Source organism: Equus przewalskii, chromosome 18, assembly GCF_037783145.1.
Source record: "Equus przewalskii isolate Varuska chromosome 18, EquPr2, whole genome shotgun sequence".
Taxonomy (NCBI): domain Eukaryota; kingdom Metazoa; phylum Chordata; class Mammalia; order Perissodactyla; family Equidae; genus Equus; species Equus przewalskii.
Genome location: NC_091848.1, coordinates 25263449 through 25277647, shown reverse-complemented (window position 1 = coordinate 25277647; position 14199 = coordinate 25263449). Strand labels below are relative to the sequence as shown.

At 37.3% G+C, this 14199-nt stretch overlaps 2 protein-coding genes across 8 annotated transcripts in view; one reads left to right on the top strand and one right to left on the bottom strand.

Annotated features, from left to right (window-relative positions):
- Window positions 1–12780, bottom strand: part of MAP3K13 (mitogen-activated protein kinase kinase kinase 13) — a 165042-nt gene extending 152262 nt beyond the window's left edge. For 5 of the 7 annotated variants that reach the window (XR_011529117.1, XR_011529116.1, XM_070582459.1 and 2 more), the window contains exons 1-2: window positions 12682–12772; window positions 10763–10889 (exon numbers count right to left, since the gene is read on the bottom strand). The gene's annotated coding sequence lies outside the window, so the exon portion shown is untranslated. Of the gene's footprint in view, window positions 1–10762; window positions 10890–12681 lie in introns of all 7 variants that reach the window. The other 2 variants (XM_070582457.1, XM_070582466.1) reach the window with 2 other exon arrangements.
- Window positions 12773–14199, top strand: part of EHHADH (enoyl-CoA hydratase and 3-hydroxyacyl CoA dehydrogenase) — a 53490-nt gene continuing 52063 nt past the window's right edge. The window contains exon 1 of the mRNA XM_070582468.1: window positions 12773–12824. The gene's annotated coding sequence lies outside the window, so the exon portion shown is untranslated. The remainder of the gene's footprint in view (window positions 12825–14199) is intronic.

Genomic DNA, 14199 nt, shown 5'->3' with positions numbered 1-14199 from the left:
CCCAGCAAATAAAATGTATAAAGACATTCAATACATTTTAAATTAGTTAGAATAATGTACACTTATAGATTAAATATAACCCAATATGATCATTTAATCAGCAACATGTTATATATAATGATTTTGGTAAAATTATTTTCCCTTTATGGGAACTGTTGATTTTAATGGTTCTCTGGTATTCTTTTTATGTCTCCTGTACTCTTTCTTTGAAATATGTGGAACATAAACGATTTTTTAAAAAATATATAATTTCCATTATTTCTCTAAAAGTCTAATGTTGGTTTAATTTCCCTCTTTCATCTCTGAAAAATGGAGCAGGACAGAAGATTTGACTTCAAAAAGTACTGTTTATCTCCAGGTCAAAGATAGAAAGGAGAAGGGTGAAAAAGAAGAAAAAGTCAAATAGGAGCACATTTTGCCAGTGAAACACCACTTAGGCAGATATTCTCATGTTTTGCCTCAAAATATCAGCTTTGTTTAACAGACCACTGCAGAGCTTACCAAAAGGTCTGCAGTCCTCCACCACCCAATCCCCTGCTTTATCTCTGGTCTGCAGGTATCTCCACAACTCTCAGACTCACTTGTAAATGAGGGAAAAAAAAAAAAGACAAAATGGAATTAGGAAAGTATACATGCCATGAACAGAAAGACATGCAGTGTATAACATCCCATTGAACTCCACACAAAGTTGCTCTGATTTTGGTTACCATACTGGTGAAAGGTTTCTTGAAGTCTAATCCACTTGCTTTACTCTCACTCCTCCACTCCAATTCAGTTGTTGGTTGTATAAAAAGTTATTTCTTTTTTTCCAGTTTTATTGAGATATAATTGACATATAACTTTGTATTAGCTTAAGGTGTATAACATAATGATTTGATATATGTATATATTGCAAAATGAAAAACCTATTTATAAGTTGCTAATTATCTACCTTAAAAGGAAGGAAGTCACAACCACTGGACTCTCTTACCATCTCATGATTAGAGTTGGAGAAACTAGAGTAATTAATGTGCTGGTTGGGATCTTTGACAGCAGACTTTCAAAAATATCCAGTTACTAAGTTTGAACCAATCTTTGACATGTCCTGGACACAATACAAACAGAGGTTGGTGGCGATGACTGTCATCTCTCAGATATAGCAGAGGCTTTATTACGGATAGACTGTGTACATTTTATACCAATAGAGAATTTCCTAATACAGAAAGCAAATTTTTTCTAGAAGAGTAATTTCATGATTTCTTACAGTTAAACAGGTTTTCTGGGTTCTCACGTAAGATTCAAATGTCTGTGACCTGTGTCATAGAACAAAGTTCACAATTCCAGTCCTATTATCATTTCTGAGCAAGCTAGCTCTTTCTTTAATGAGTCAAATTTATAACCTGCCTTTAGCCACTAGGGAGAATGTTCTATACATTAACTTTACATAGTTTAATGTTACTATTACATTCTTTTGTTTTATTCTCTTTATACATCTTCATCCCATTGTACTATATGCATTTTTAGAAGCCACGTCAAATATTTCTCAGAACAGAGCAAGATATAAATAAATTTAATTAACTCATCTTTTAAAGTCATTTAAACATATTAAGTCCCCATGATTCAGGTTTAGGTCTACTTGTCCCAAATATGCACCTCTGTGAGTATAAGTTAAATTTAGTCATTTAATAGATATGTTCCAAGTGCCTACCATGTGTCAGGCACTGTTCTGGGGACTAGGGGAAAGAAATACTGGTGAATAGCATGTCAGACAGAGATAAGTACCGTGGAGAAAAACAGAGCAGGGAAGGGGAAGAGGAGCCCACGGGCTGGGGGTGAGGTTCTAATTTTAAATAAGATGGTCAGCAAGGGCCTTACTGAGGTGACAAATCATGACCTGAAGGATCTTAAGAAGATGAGGGATTAAACCACACAGACATCTAAGGCAAGAACATTCCAGGCACAGGGAATATCAAGTACAAAGTTCCTGAGGCAGAAGAAAGTTTTGTGTTTCTGAGGATCGGCTAGGAGACCAGAGTGGCTGGGGCTGACCATTAGGAGATGACAGATCAGGGGAGAGCAAAGGGAGATCAGGTAAGGCCCTGGAGACTGTTATAAGGACTTTGGCTTATAACTGGAGTGAGATGAGAAACAACTGGAGGATTCTGAATAGAAGAAGTTAAACAGCCTCGAAGAATTTACAGTATCTGCAATGTCTAAGTGGAAACAGTGGTTAGCTATGGGCAGAATTAGTCCACAAATATTTACTGAACCTATACTGTCTACTAGGATTTTCCTCAGCACTGGGCATACATTGGTAAATAAAACGCACATCAGTCCTTGCCCTCGTGAAGCTTTAGTCTTGTGGGAAAGAATATTAACAAATGATTAAGCAAATAATTACAACTATGCTAGGTGTGAGAAAAACTGGGTGATTTATGGAAGAATAATGAGGGAGGGCGGTCTAATCTAGTCTGGGCTGTAGGGGGAGGCTTCTTTGAAGAAAAAAGTATTCAAAGTGAGACTGGTGACATAAGTAGGGGGGAATTAAGCAAAGAGGGATAAGAGGGACGAGAGCATTCCAAGCAGAAAACATCTTCAAAAATCCCAGGAAAAAAAAAAGTTGGCATCTTCATGGAATTGGAAAACCACTGTGGCTGGAGTGGAGTAGGCAAGAAGAATGACTGAAGATCTGAAGATTTTGGGTTGATTCTAAGGGCAGTAAGATACCAAGAGTTTAAAGCAGGAGACCAAAGATTAGAGTTGTACATACATATTTTTTTGGAGTTGTATTTCTTAAAGATGACTCTAAAAGCACTAAGATTAGAGAAGGGAAGAGTGAACACAGGAGACCAGTCAAGATCTATTGTAGAAGTGCAGGCAAAGATGAGGGGAGGCAGCATAAATAAGCGTAGTGAACGTGAGAACAGAAAAGATGGATAGTTTGAAGGTAGAAAAGACAGAATTCGATGCTGCATTAGGTTCATGAGGGTTGAGGAAGGTCAAGAATGGCTGAGGTTGCCTAATGACTTTCCTTGACTTTGTAGGTAGATCCTACCTTCTCCATGGAGAGGAGACAAATGTCAAGGTGATTCTTTTGGGAGGAACAACAAAAAACTGATCATATATAATAATGAGCTTTATGCCACTGCTGCCAATTGTCATTCACAAAAGAGCCTCAAACTTGCACGATTTACGCAGTTTGTTCTGTTTCTATCAGTGCATGAAGCTTGGCTATGACTATTCAGAAAATGAAGCAGTTGGATTCTACATTTTAAATCTTCTGTTAAATATTCATGTTGCTAGGATTCTATATGTTTATATAATTTGTAAGTAGGTAAGATCAATATTTTCTGCAACATTCCATCAAAGTTTAAACAAGTAATCCCAGGGCACCAAATATAAAATTTCAGTACACTAAAGCACTAAAGAATCTTCACCAATGAATTGGAATGTACAACCCTTGGAAGAAGAAGCCGTTCCCTACTGTTCGTGGATACTATAAAAGTCACCTATTTCTAATCAATACTATCACCAAAAAGGTGGAGATCTGTTTTTTGTGAAATAGTTGAGTGACTTAACACCAGTGACTTATTTTTCTTATATCATTAAAGATAAATTTAGTTACTCAAAGAAAGAAAAGCTGGCATTTTCTCTTCTAGAGACCATCAAACTCCTAGTCATGCTGACTGTATTCCCTCTAACCTATCTCCACAGGGTCCTCACACAATGCTAAACTAAGTGGGAGTTTTTGTTTTCCATTAGGCCAGAAAGATAAAAGGAAAAACTTTCAAAAAGGAAAAACATTTCATACAATCTTTCTACTAGTATGAGATTGAACCAAGCTTAAATGTTATAATAGTCTGGGTGTCAGAGTAGATGGCATTAGAATATTAAATAAAATATCTAGAAGGCCTATAGATTTTCTCTGTGCTCTGAAATTAAACACTATCTCATTAATTAGGCCAAAAGTCAAACTGATATTAACTGTTAATTCTTTTGTCATAAGTAGTAGTATGAAGTGAAAAGAAACACCAAGTCTCATAAGAATCCAAATGCGTAGAAAGACATTAGTACTAAAATGATACTCCTAGATCAGCGCCTGCAACTTGTAGGAAAAAATGCATTTTATTTAAGGACCAGGTACACAAGTACAAACACACACATTCACACATATATATAACTAAAACAATATTTAGTCTTACCATGTGGGATGCATTGTGCAATTTTCTGCTCTATGTTCTTTCATTTCAAAAAAACGTCCTGGTCACAACTTAGTAAATAAATTTTGCAAACCATGAATATGTTAGAATACATAACTGCTCTAGAGCATTATCAACAATAACTTATAATTTTAGGGAAATTGATAGTCTTCCTCCTTCTTAGAATTAGCCTGCAAATGTGTTCTATGTACTCACAGAAAACAAAAATTAACACAGCCTGGTTACCAAGTATCCAGCCTGGACATGGTGGCTGCTTTCAGGGTGCTTAAATCACCTAGCTTGCCAGGCCCAAGAGCTGAGGGAGTGACTCACAGCTATGTAACAGGACCCTGGGTCTATACTGCACATTTTATAGAAAACTCCTTTTTATGTACATTATTTCATTTGATCCTCACAACAACCCTGTGAGGTAGGGAGGGAAATTATTATCAGATTTACTTTACAGATGAAGTTAAGGTTGAGACAGGTTAAGTGACTTTCTCAGTTAGCAAATATCTAGTAACAGGCAGAGAGAATAAGAACCATTAACTTTTAGGTTGAGGGCTCTTTTCTCTAAACCACATAACCTCTGAGAGTATAATCTGACCACAAATATTTTTACCACTTCATCCTCATCTTATTATTGACTCAAGTTTTTATAGGATACAACAAAAGACCTGATTCTAAACTTATGCCAAATTTATGCTTCTCTACCAATGAAAATTTATGGCCACAGGACATACATTCTTTTGAAAAGCACTGTTTCTTTGGCTCCAGTCTAAAGGAACATAAGCAATATGAAACACCCTAAAGGCCAAAGAAATTGAAGAGAAATCAGAGGAAAGATACGAAATGGAATGTATTAATGGATTTTAGTCCCTTTAAGCTTTGACTTTTGTGAGAGGGTTCAATGGAGAGCTTTAATGCTGATGAGACTTGAGGCTTTTGAAGAGGCTCTAAGTCTTGACGAAGTTATTCAAACTCAAATCTTGCATGCGTAATGATGGTAGGCCCCAGGATCTTCAAAACCTTGTACTTGACGCTTTAAAACAAAACACAAAAAAATTCTACTAGCAAGTCTAATAAATTTTTTAAAAAGGGTTTTGAAAAGCTATAACTCTTTGACCAGTAATCAATCAGATCACTAGATACCATGCTGAAAGAACAAAAACAGAAAACAAAAAGAAATAAAGAAGAAAAAGAAAAGGAAAGACTTTTAAAAGATAGTGTACAGAATGGCTAAATATGTTCATTGGCTTCTCTCTTTGATTAGTATTCTTCTCTTCAAATTGCAACAGAATTTACAGTTCTTACACAGCTACCTTGGGCTGTAGTCAGATAAACTGATTTAATGATAATTTCCTGAATCTCTTTGATCACTATCCATGATATCTGATTGTCTTCAAGGCTTTTGACCTTTGAAAGCATGGCCAAAATATTTGTTGGAAGAGATAGCATAAAATGACGTTGATTTTGTTGGGTAGAGAAAGAAACTGAACTAGGAATATATTACGGCTTGAAAATATTTAAACAGGGAGAAAAACTAACAAAAGTCAGACCACTTTGCAAATTCCAAGGAAAAACATATAGTAAATCTCGCTGACTACCTCCGTGCTCATTGCAACTTGTCTCTTTTTACTTTATGTGCTCTTACAAACCTGCCTTTTTTCCAGGAAAACTTTAAGCCTTTAAAAATTCATAATAGCAACTGATATTTACTGAGTCTATACTTTTTGTTAGGCACAGCTCTAAGCACTTAATGTAGATTAATTCATTTAATCCTCACAAGAATCCCATGAATTAGATACTACTATTATCCCCAATTTAGAGATGAAAAAACTGAGGCACAGAGAAGTTAAGAAATTCAAGTAGTTTACCTAGCTAGTAAATAGCGGAGTCAAGATTCAAACTCAGGCCCTCTGGCTCCAGAACACCAACCCACACCACTGCTCTACAAAATTGGTTTCAATACAACAAAATTTACCAGGACTAAGGCTTTCTTCAAATCAGCACTGTGTCATGTCACGATCTTTCACTGCATATTCTGATTAGAAAGTGTAGTGACTAATTTAAGTTTCCTAACAGTAGCAATGGAGAATCCATTTCAGCAGTCACTACTCAGAAGTGACATCTTGCAGGAATGTCAAAGCTGTTTAAAAATAAAGCATGCCACTAAAACACAAACAGTGGTAGAGGATTATAGGTGACTTTACTCCTCTTTTTTTGGTTACACAGTATATATATCCAAATATATTTCTCTCTTTATATATATATATTTCTAAATACATATAGAGAGAAATATATTTCTATACATATAGAGAGAGAAATACATTTCTGTATTCTAATTTTTGTAAAGTGGACATGGATTACTTGCACAATTTTTTAAAAAAAGGTTTTTTGAGCATGCCATCACCATTATTAGCACTAATATATATTAAACTTGCACTAAAGTTATTAGGTATGTTTGTTCTTGCTCTATTTAAAGAGAAAAAAATTCAAGGTGGAGTAAGCTTTATGGTAATAATGAAATAATAATATAGGCAAACCTTTTACATACATAATTTTTATTCTTCAGGAAATTCCTATTTACAGATGAGATTGAGGCTTGGAATGAATAATATAGTTAATTAGCAGAACAGCCAGCAGATACTGGAGCCCAGATTCTAACCTGTCTTTACCACTCCAAAGTCTATGCTCTTTCTACTATACAATGCAGCCTCTCCAAGTGCCAAAATATCTGACTGTCTTTTGTTACTAAACACACTGAAGAGATCATTCTAAAATTCAGATATTCTTAAATAGGAAATACTGAACATAAATTATTTAAGTTCAGTCAGGGTTATTATTTTGAACATCCATTAACATAGAGCTGTTTCCATCTAATCAAAAGAGCTGGGGTGCTGCAATTTTAAAATTAGTTGGTCTGCTTTCTGATTTTCTTCTTGTCCTTACTTGTCCATGTGTCTGCCTCTAATAGGAGCACTCTGCCCGCTCACATTTTGCTGCTTCTAACAGACTGTGGAGTTAGATGCCAGTTTACTAAGCCGTTAGGAGTATGTCTAAAAGAAGGTAAATAAACTGAGTAAGGACTTGAGAAAAACATATAGATTTTGTGTCTTATAATTTGGGAGCTCAGGTAATTCTTAAATTTATTTCCCAGTTATGAGTAAATTGAGGTTGGTGGATAAGTGACCAGTGGGCAAGATAGCTATCAGTATTTAAACACTACAAGAATAACAGAACGTATACTTGTACTATAATAAATCACTTTATTGCACTATAAAAAAAAATTTAGGCTTTGAAAGGGACTTTCATAATAATCTAGTACAATCTCCCATACAATGAGAAACTGCTTAAGCAACCCTAATGACCCGGAGTTCACTGCCTCTTGATACAATCTGTTCACTGTTGACAAGTTCTATACCTTCTCTCATTTAGAACCAATTTTGACCGCAAATAACAGAGAACTAGTATACTTCCTATGGAGTTTCTCCAACGTTTCCAAAGTCTTCTATTTTCTGAACAAAAGTGTCCCAGCCCCCTCAATCTCATCACAGTTGTCCTTTTATATAATCACAAAATTGATTAAAAGCAATTCTCTTGTTCTTCAAGATATACCTGATAATGAAATTAGTTTTTGTATATTAATGTTTTGTAGGTTAACGGATCTAGTTTATCCATCCATGTTGGTCGTATACAACTGGAATGCTAGGAAAGGCTTATGGACCTAGCTCAAATTCAAATGCAACAGCAATAAATTTTTGAGTTCCCCCTTCTTTTTCCCCTCCCCAAAACAATACCACAAAACAGAATCTTAAAAGATACCCTTACCCATAGTCTTATATGTTGCTAGCTTTTCATTTTCTTACTCTCAGGCTTTGGTCTACCTTCACATCACTTGAACCCTGTGAATGATCTTAAAACATCGAAAATTCTTTAAGCTGCTCTCACAGCCATGAATTGGCCCGTGACAGGCCCAGCTCTAAGGACTTAAAATTCTGACTTTTTTAATCTCTTGCACTAACTGGATAACTTCCTATCTGGAATTTTTGGTTTTCCAGAAAATTTTGTATACATTATATATAAAATGTATTTTATATATATGTATGTTTTATATACATAATGTATTATATATCTACATGCACACACACACATATACATGTATCTTCCCCAATTTTGTGTTATCTATGTGTAACTTGCACAGTCATGTTAATTTCCTTTCTTTCTATATGTCACCTTTACCATATTCCTCTTGACTCAGGAAAATTACAATCTACCCTTGGAATCAATTCATTGCTATCTACTCTCTTAGCAAGAAGAAGTCCCACTCTAGGCATCCTGCCCAAAGCTTTCCCCATTGTGTCTGGTAGTGATTAATCCCAAGGATCTCAAGAAGCAAAGCATCATTAACAAAAATGACTATATGCCAAAGTATGGTTATAAAACATGTGACATAGCATAACCTGTTCTATTCCATTAATCACGACTCAGCCCCTAGATAGCGGCCTTCATTTTGATTTTAACGAGAGACACAATCAGTGGTATCATAGAGATATGTATCTTACACAGCCTACTCTGAAGCAAGTTTCAAATAAAATCCCTCTACTAATAAAATGAAGATTACGATATCTTTAAATTTCTTGTATAACTCATTTTATTCACCTGTTACTATTATTCCAAATTTTCCACAATGAAAGTATGGAAAGATAAAGATGGCTAGAGAAGTAAAAGTCATCAGAAATTTTTGCTAAGTCCTAAGGCAAATAATCAGCCAATTAAAGTAAAATTCTCACTACAGAATGAGATTATCCATATATATCTAAAGGATCTTTCTGGTTTACTGATTTTACTAATGAAGAGAACAAGCCATTCTTTGAAATGCCTTAAGCCAGTTCTAAATATCAAGAATGAAGTGAAATAATAACTAAGATTTGTTTAAACAGTAGAGTCCCTAAACAGCAATACAAATAGAACAAAGTCCATCCCATTCAGTCGTACTGAGAGGTTCAGAAGAACCATGCCAATGCAACAGAAGCTTAGCTCACAAACGAGGGTGACAATATCCATATCACCTGGTGAGGTCAGCAACGTGCTATAAATTGTACATGAGTATTGAATTCAGCAGCACTAAGCACTTACTTTATTCACAAGTCCTTATTAAGAGTAATAATCTAATGTCAAGGTTAAAACCTATTATAATATCACCAAATCTTCCATGCAGCTCTGGAAAAAACTTAACTCACGTGTGCAACCCCATTCCTCCTGAACAGGGCAAATATTTATAAGGACAAAAGTCGCAAGGAATAGTGGTAGGCTCCCATAATTATTAAATTAGCCTAACGCCTTGCTGTTTATTTCTTAGTATTATAAAAATAGAAACATGTTCATAGTAAAAAATGCAATCCACCAGAAAGAGTATACAGAAAAAATATGTCTTCTTCCTACTCCAGACTTCTAGTCTCATTCCCCAGGAGTACCTGTTAATAGCTCCTTATACATGTTTGAAGTAATTTTGCAAGTACATATATATAAATGCATGCTTTTAAAAACACAAATTAAAACATGCCATACCCAACAATTCTATATTGTTCTTCTCAGTTAACAATGCATTTTAGAGATTTTTCTGTGTCTCCACCTATGGATCTGCTTCATTCTTTCTAAGAGCTGCAAAGTACTACATTGTATGAAGGCATTTATTTACCAGACTTCTGTTGAGGGATGTTTAGGTTACTTCTAGGTTTGTTTTTTTTTTTTATTTCAAATAATATGGTGATAAATATCTTTATATACAAATTTTTGTGTGCAAGCAGAAGTCTATCTGAAAGATGAATTCCTAGAAGTATTGCCTGATTTTAGAGTTGAACAAATTCTAAACAAGAAGCCAGTGTATCTACAAAGGAGACCAAGAAAAACTACAAGTTTAATGCTTAGTGATTAAAAAGTGCCAAACATTATCACAAAGTTAGGAGTTAAGGTTTTGAAAATTAAACTCCTAAACTAGGAAAGGTAAAATAGAAAAAAAGAGAAACTTCAACCTTGGGACAGAAAGATAAAAGCCCTGGAGAATTAATCATCTAAGAGATTTTTAAAAAGAAAAAAAGAAAAGAGCATTAATAAGGCAGGATAAAGAAAAAAACCCCATTTCGGGGCCTCTTTTTTTGCTTTAAACTAAGGCATAAAATAAAATTGGCCAGATTTGGGACATACACTATTATAGAGCCAAACTTGGACGTGAGATGATTTAAATGACAATTTCAGGCTCCATTCCTACAGGGTATCCACAGGTTTATATATTTTACCAGGCTGTAAAGTGTTGAAAGGAGATCTCCCAAAAAAAGACAGCAGAGCAGTAATCTTCCAGGAATAATACACCTTGTCAATCTCTTTAATTTCTGATCACTTTTACAGGGAAATAGTAACAAACTGCCTCATATATACAGAACAAACTTCTCTTTGGAAGGTTCAGATTAAAGCATCATTTACAGAATGCAGCCTATATTTTTCAATCACTGTCTTACAATCTCCTAGACCAATCCAGGGCTGTTCTATTTCTCACCTAACGTAAAACACTGTCAACAACTTACCTTTCCCAAAGTGCTAGGATTTGAATGCCACAATACAAATTGATGCATGTTTTTGTCCATTAACGGTCCGTGGATTTCTTTAAATGAAGTCCATGTTAGAATCCATAGATATCAGTGTTCTGCAAAACTGAAAACCTCAAGAATGTCAATGCACGTACCTAAGTTACCACTTGGATACTATTTATTATGAATGAGAGTTATAATGTTATTATTATGAATATAGACATTTGATGTGCAAAATTAGTGGACATACATTGAACAGCAGATTGAGGCAGCAAAATTGGACTTTATTTTTAAGTAAGACATTAATATTAACATAAATCTAGAGGACCTCAAAACATTACTTTGTACCATATTTGTATGTATCCTAAAGATGGCAGCATAGTAAGAGCATGCAAAGATGGGGATGATCTGGATACCACATTTTCCAGAAATCGGGAAAATAAGTTTTAAAGGCAGGCAAACTTTTTAAATTTAAATGACTGCAATAACGTATTTATATGTCTATTTTTTTAAAACCTATTTTTAAGAACATCTTAGATTTGTAAATCTAAAAATGCTTACTAGTTTCTTTTTTGTAAAAACAAAACAAGCCATTAATTCAGGTTTTCCTACTTCATTACATCCACTCTAATAAGATTCTAGAACCTCTTAGGAGCTACTATCTCAGATAGCACAAAGCCCATACACACCATCGCCTCACTGGGACTGCATCTAGATAGTGATTCACGCCCCGATCCAATTACACAGCCTGCATTACACAGTCGTCTGCACTTTTTTCCATTTGACAACCAAAAACAATCAAGTTATAGTACTTGTTCTTTAGGTCTGTGCCCCCTCGTCATCACATTTAAGACACCTAAACAAATACTTTACAAAGGAAACAATTTAATCTTCAGGGATTCATTCTTTTGGAGGCCTCCTACAACTGTCTGGAAGGAGTTAACCTTATGTGAACTCACCAGGTGAAACCTCTGACTGGATTTTTATAAATTACTATTTTCATTTTGTTATGAAATAATTCTCATTTACATCTCAAAGGTAAGAAGTACTCCAACATGAGAAAGAAAACATTAAAAAAAAAAAAGGAAAGTAAGTTCATGTTGCAGAAAAGAAAGGACTGAGAACACTAATTAGAAGCTCAGGGCTACAACTGCAACTTGTCATTTGATGGCCAACTCCTCCCCGATATCATTCACCTGGAAGTTCTTCCCAGAAAAGCAAAGGGACCTGAAAGAAGCCAAATTAATCGCCTTATCCTCTCTACCCACACCAGACAAAAATATTAATACACATTTCTAAATTTCAATATGAACAAAATAACAACAGCAATGTCCTGAATCTCTACTGCACTGGCATCCTCGTAAACCACTGATTAGCAAACTAAGCCGGAGTCACTTCGACATTCAGAGGTAGGGATACTGAGGTTCCCCCGCTGAGCCAGAATCAAGTTCGTGCGTTCATTCATTCATTCATTCGACAGCATCTAAAGAATGCCTAATAGTAGCAATGCACTGTCCTGGGTTAAGAGATGAAAAGACGCAGCCCCTGTCCCCTACTAGCAGCACAGGGGTGAGGGTCAGGGAAGTGGAAAATGATCTCTAGGTGAGCTCATCTCAGTGCCCAGGCTCCGTCCCTCTACCCCCGAGCGCCAATGCTCCGGAGCCTATGACCCCCAGACACGACCGACTCAGAAGACTCAGCCCGTCTGTACTTCCACGACAACCTGGCCCTCACGACCCCGTCCCAAAGTTCCTCGTATCCCAATCTCCCCAAGCAGTCCCACGCCAGGGAGCCTTTCCTCCAGCCACCTAATGCGAGATTCATCTCTCCCCGCCGGAGCTTGGGGCCCCGAGCAAACTGGGCTACCGACCCTGACGTCCACCCTTGCCCCAGCTCAGGTTCGGCCCGCAGGTTACCTGCCGGAGATCCAAGGTGCCAGGATGACCACACAAGCTCCGCCCCGCCCATCGCGACCCCCTCCCCAACCAGGTCCCGCCTCCAGGGCGTGACTTCCTGGACGTCACTTCCGGCCGGAGAGCCTCTCGGCCCTGCTGTCCCGGTAAGCTCCTAGCTGCTGGTTTGAAGTCACTTCCGACCTGGTTCTCGGCTCCCTCGGGGATCCGGGTGCTCTGCAGATCTTGTTTACCCGGTTCTATTTCGCCTGCCATCCTAAACTGCGGCTGTGTAATCCAGCACGGAGAAGTGCGTTTTTTGTTTCTCAAACTTCTTGGCCAGCTTCTGCAGCCTTCCGTGCTGCGGTCACTTCCCTCTGCGCCTCTGTACCTGGACCTCAGCACTTCTCCCAAGTCGCCCGACCCCTCTGGGAAATCACAAGAGTGTTCGTGCTTTTCTTCTCATTTCTTTGCCCAGTAGAAAGCTTGGGAGTGCGGGCTCTGAGGTTTCGAGTGCTGCTTCTCTTGTAACGGCGTTACCTAGGCGAGTTACTTAACCTCTCCGTACCCGTTTCCTCAAGTGTGAACTGGAGCTAATACTGGTACCTAGAACATAGAGTTGTTGTATTACTTGTGAGACCCCCTCCCCAACCAATGAAAAGCTCTGGCACAATGAAGGCTCTCAATGAGTATTGACTATTACTAGCGCTGTCTTGTTCCCTGTTGGAACATGTAAGTGGTAAGGGAGGCTGGAAACCAGTTTTCCTGTTATCCTTTGTATCCTCAGGTTTTAATTAAGAGGTTAATTAATGATGCTTGGTACCTTCCCTCTCTGAACTGTGAACCCCTCCAGATAAAGATACAGGAACCGACTTCAACCCTTCTTGACATCACCTGCTTGGTTTTGTGCTAGATACTGGTGGAAAGACCAATAAAACCCAAGCCCTGCCTTCAAAGACATGGAGATAGTAATTATAGAAGGAAGAAGGTCAACCCTGGAAAAAACGGGACCAGCTAGCTGAGGATTTATCCGTAGAACAAAAAATTCACAGAAAGGTAGAACTGAAAAGAACTTTACAGATAGTCACTTAGTTTACCTCTTTTTTTTTCCTAAAGATTTTTAATTTTTCCTTTTTCTCCCCAAAGCCCCACGGTACATAGTTGTATATTTCGTTGTGGGTCCTTCTAGTTGTGGTATGTGGGACGCTGCCTCAGCATTGATGAGTAGTGCCATGTCCACGCCCAGGAGCGTGCAAACTTAACCTCTCGGCCACGGGGCCAGCCCCAGTTTACCTCTTGATGTTACAAGTAAGGAAAATTGGATCCAGAGAAGCCACGGACCAAAAGTCATGCTAAAATTAGCTGCAGCGCTAGGACCAGAAGTGGAGTCCCAAAATCCTCACCGCTTCCCTCATTCCCCAAATCTGCCTCAAGGTGTTAATAAGGTAAAAGCGAATTCACTTTCAAAACCTTCGCTCTCAAGTGAAAAGGACTAGGAAAATCCCAGTCCAGAGAGACAAGAGCAATGTAACCTAGCAGATG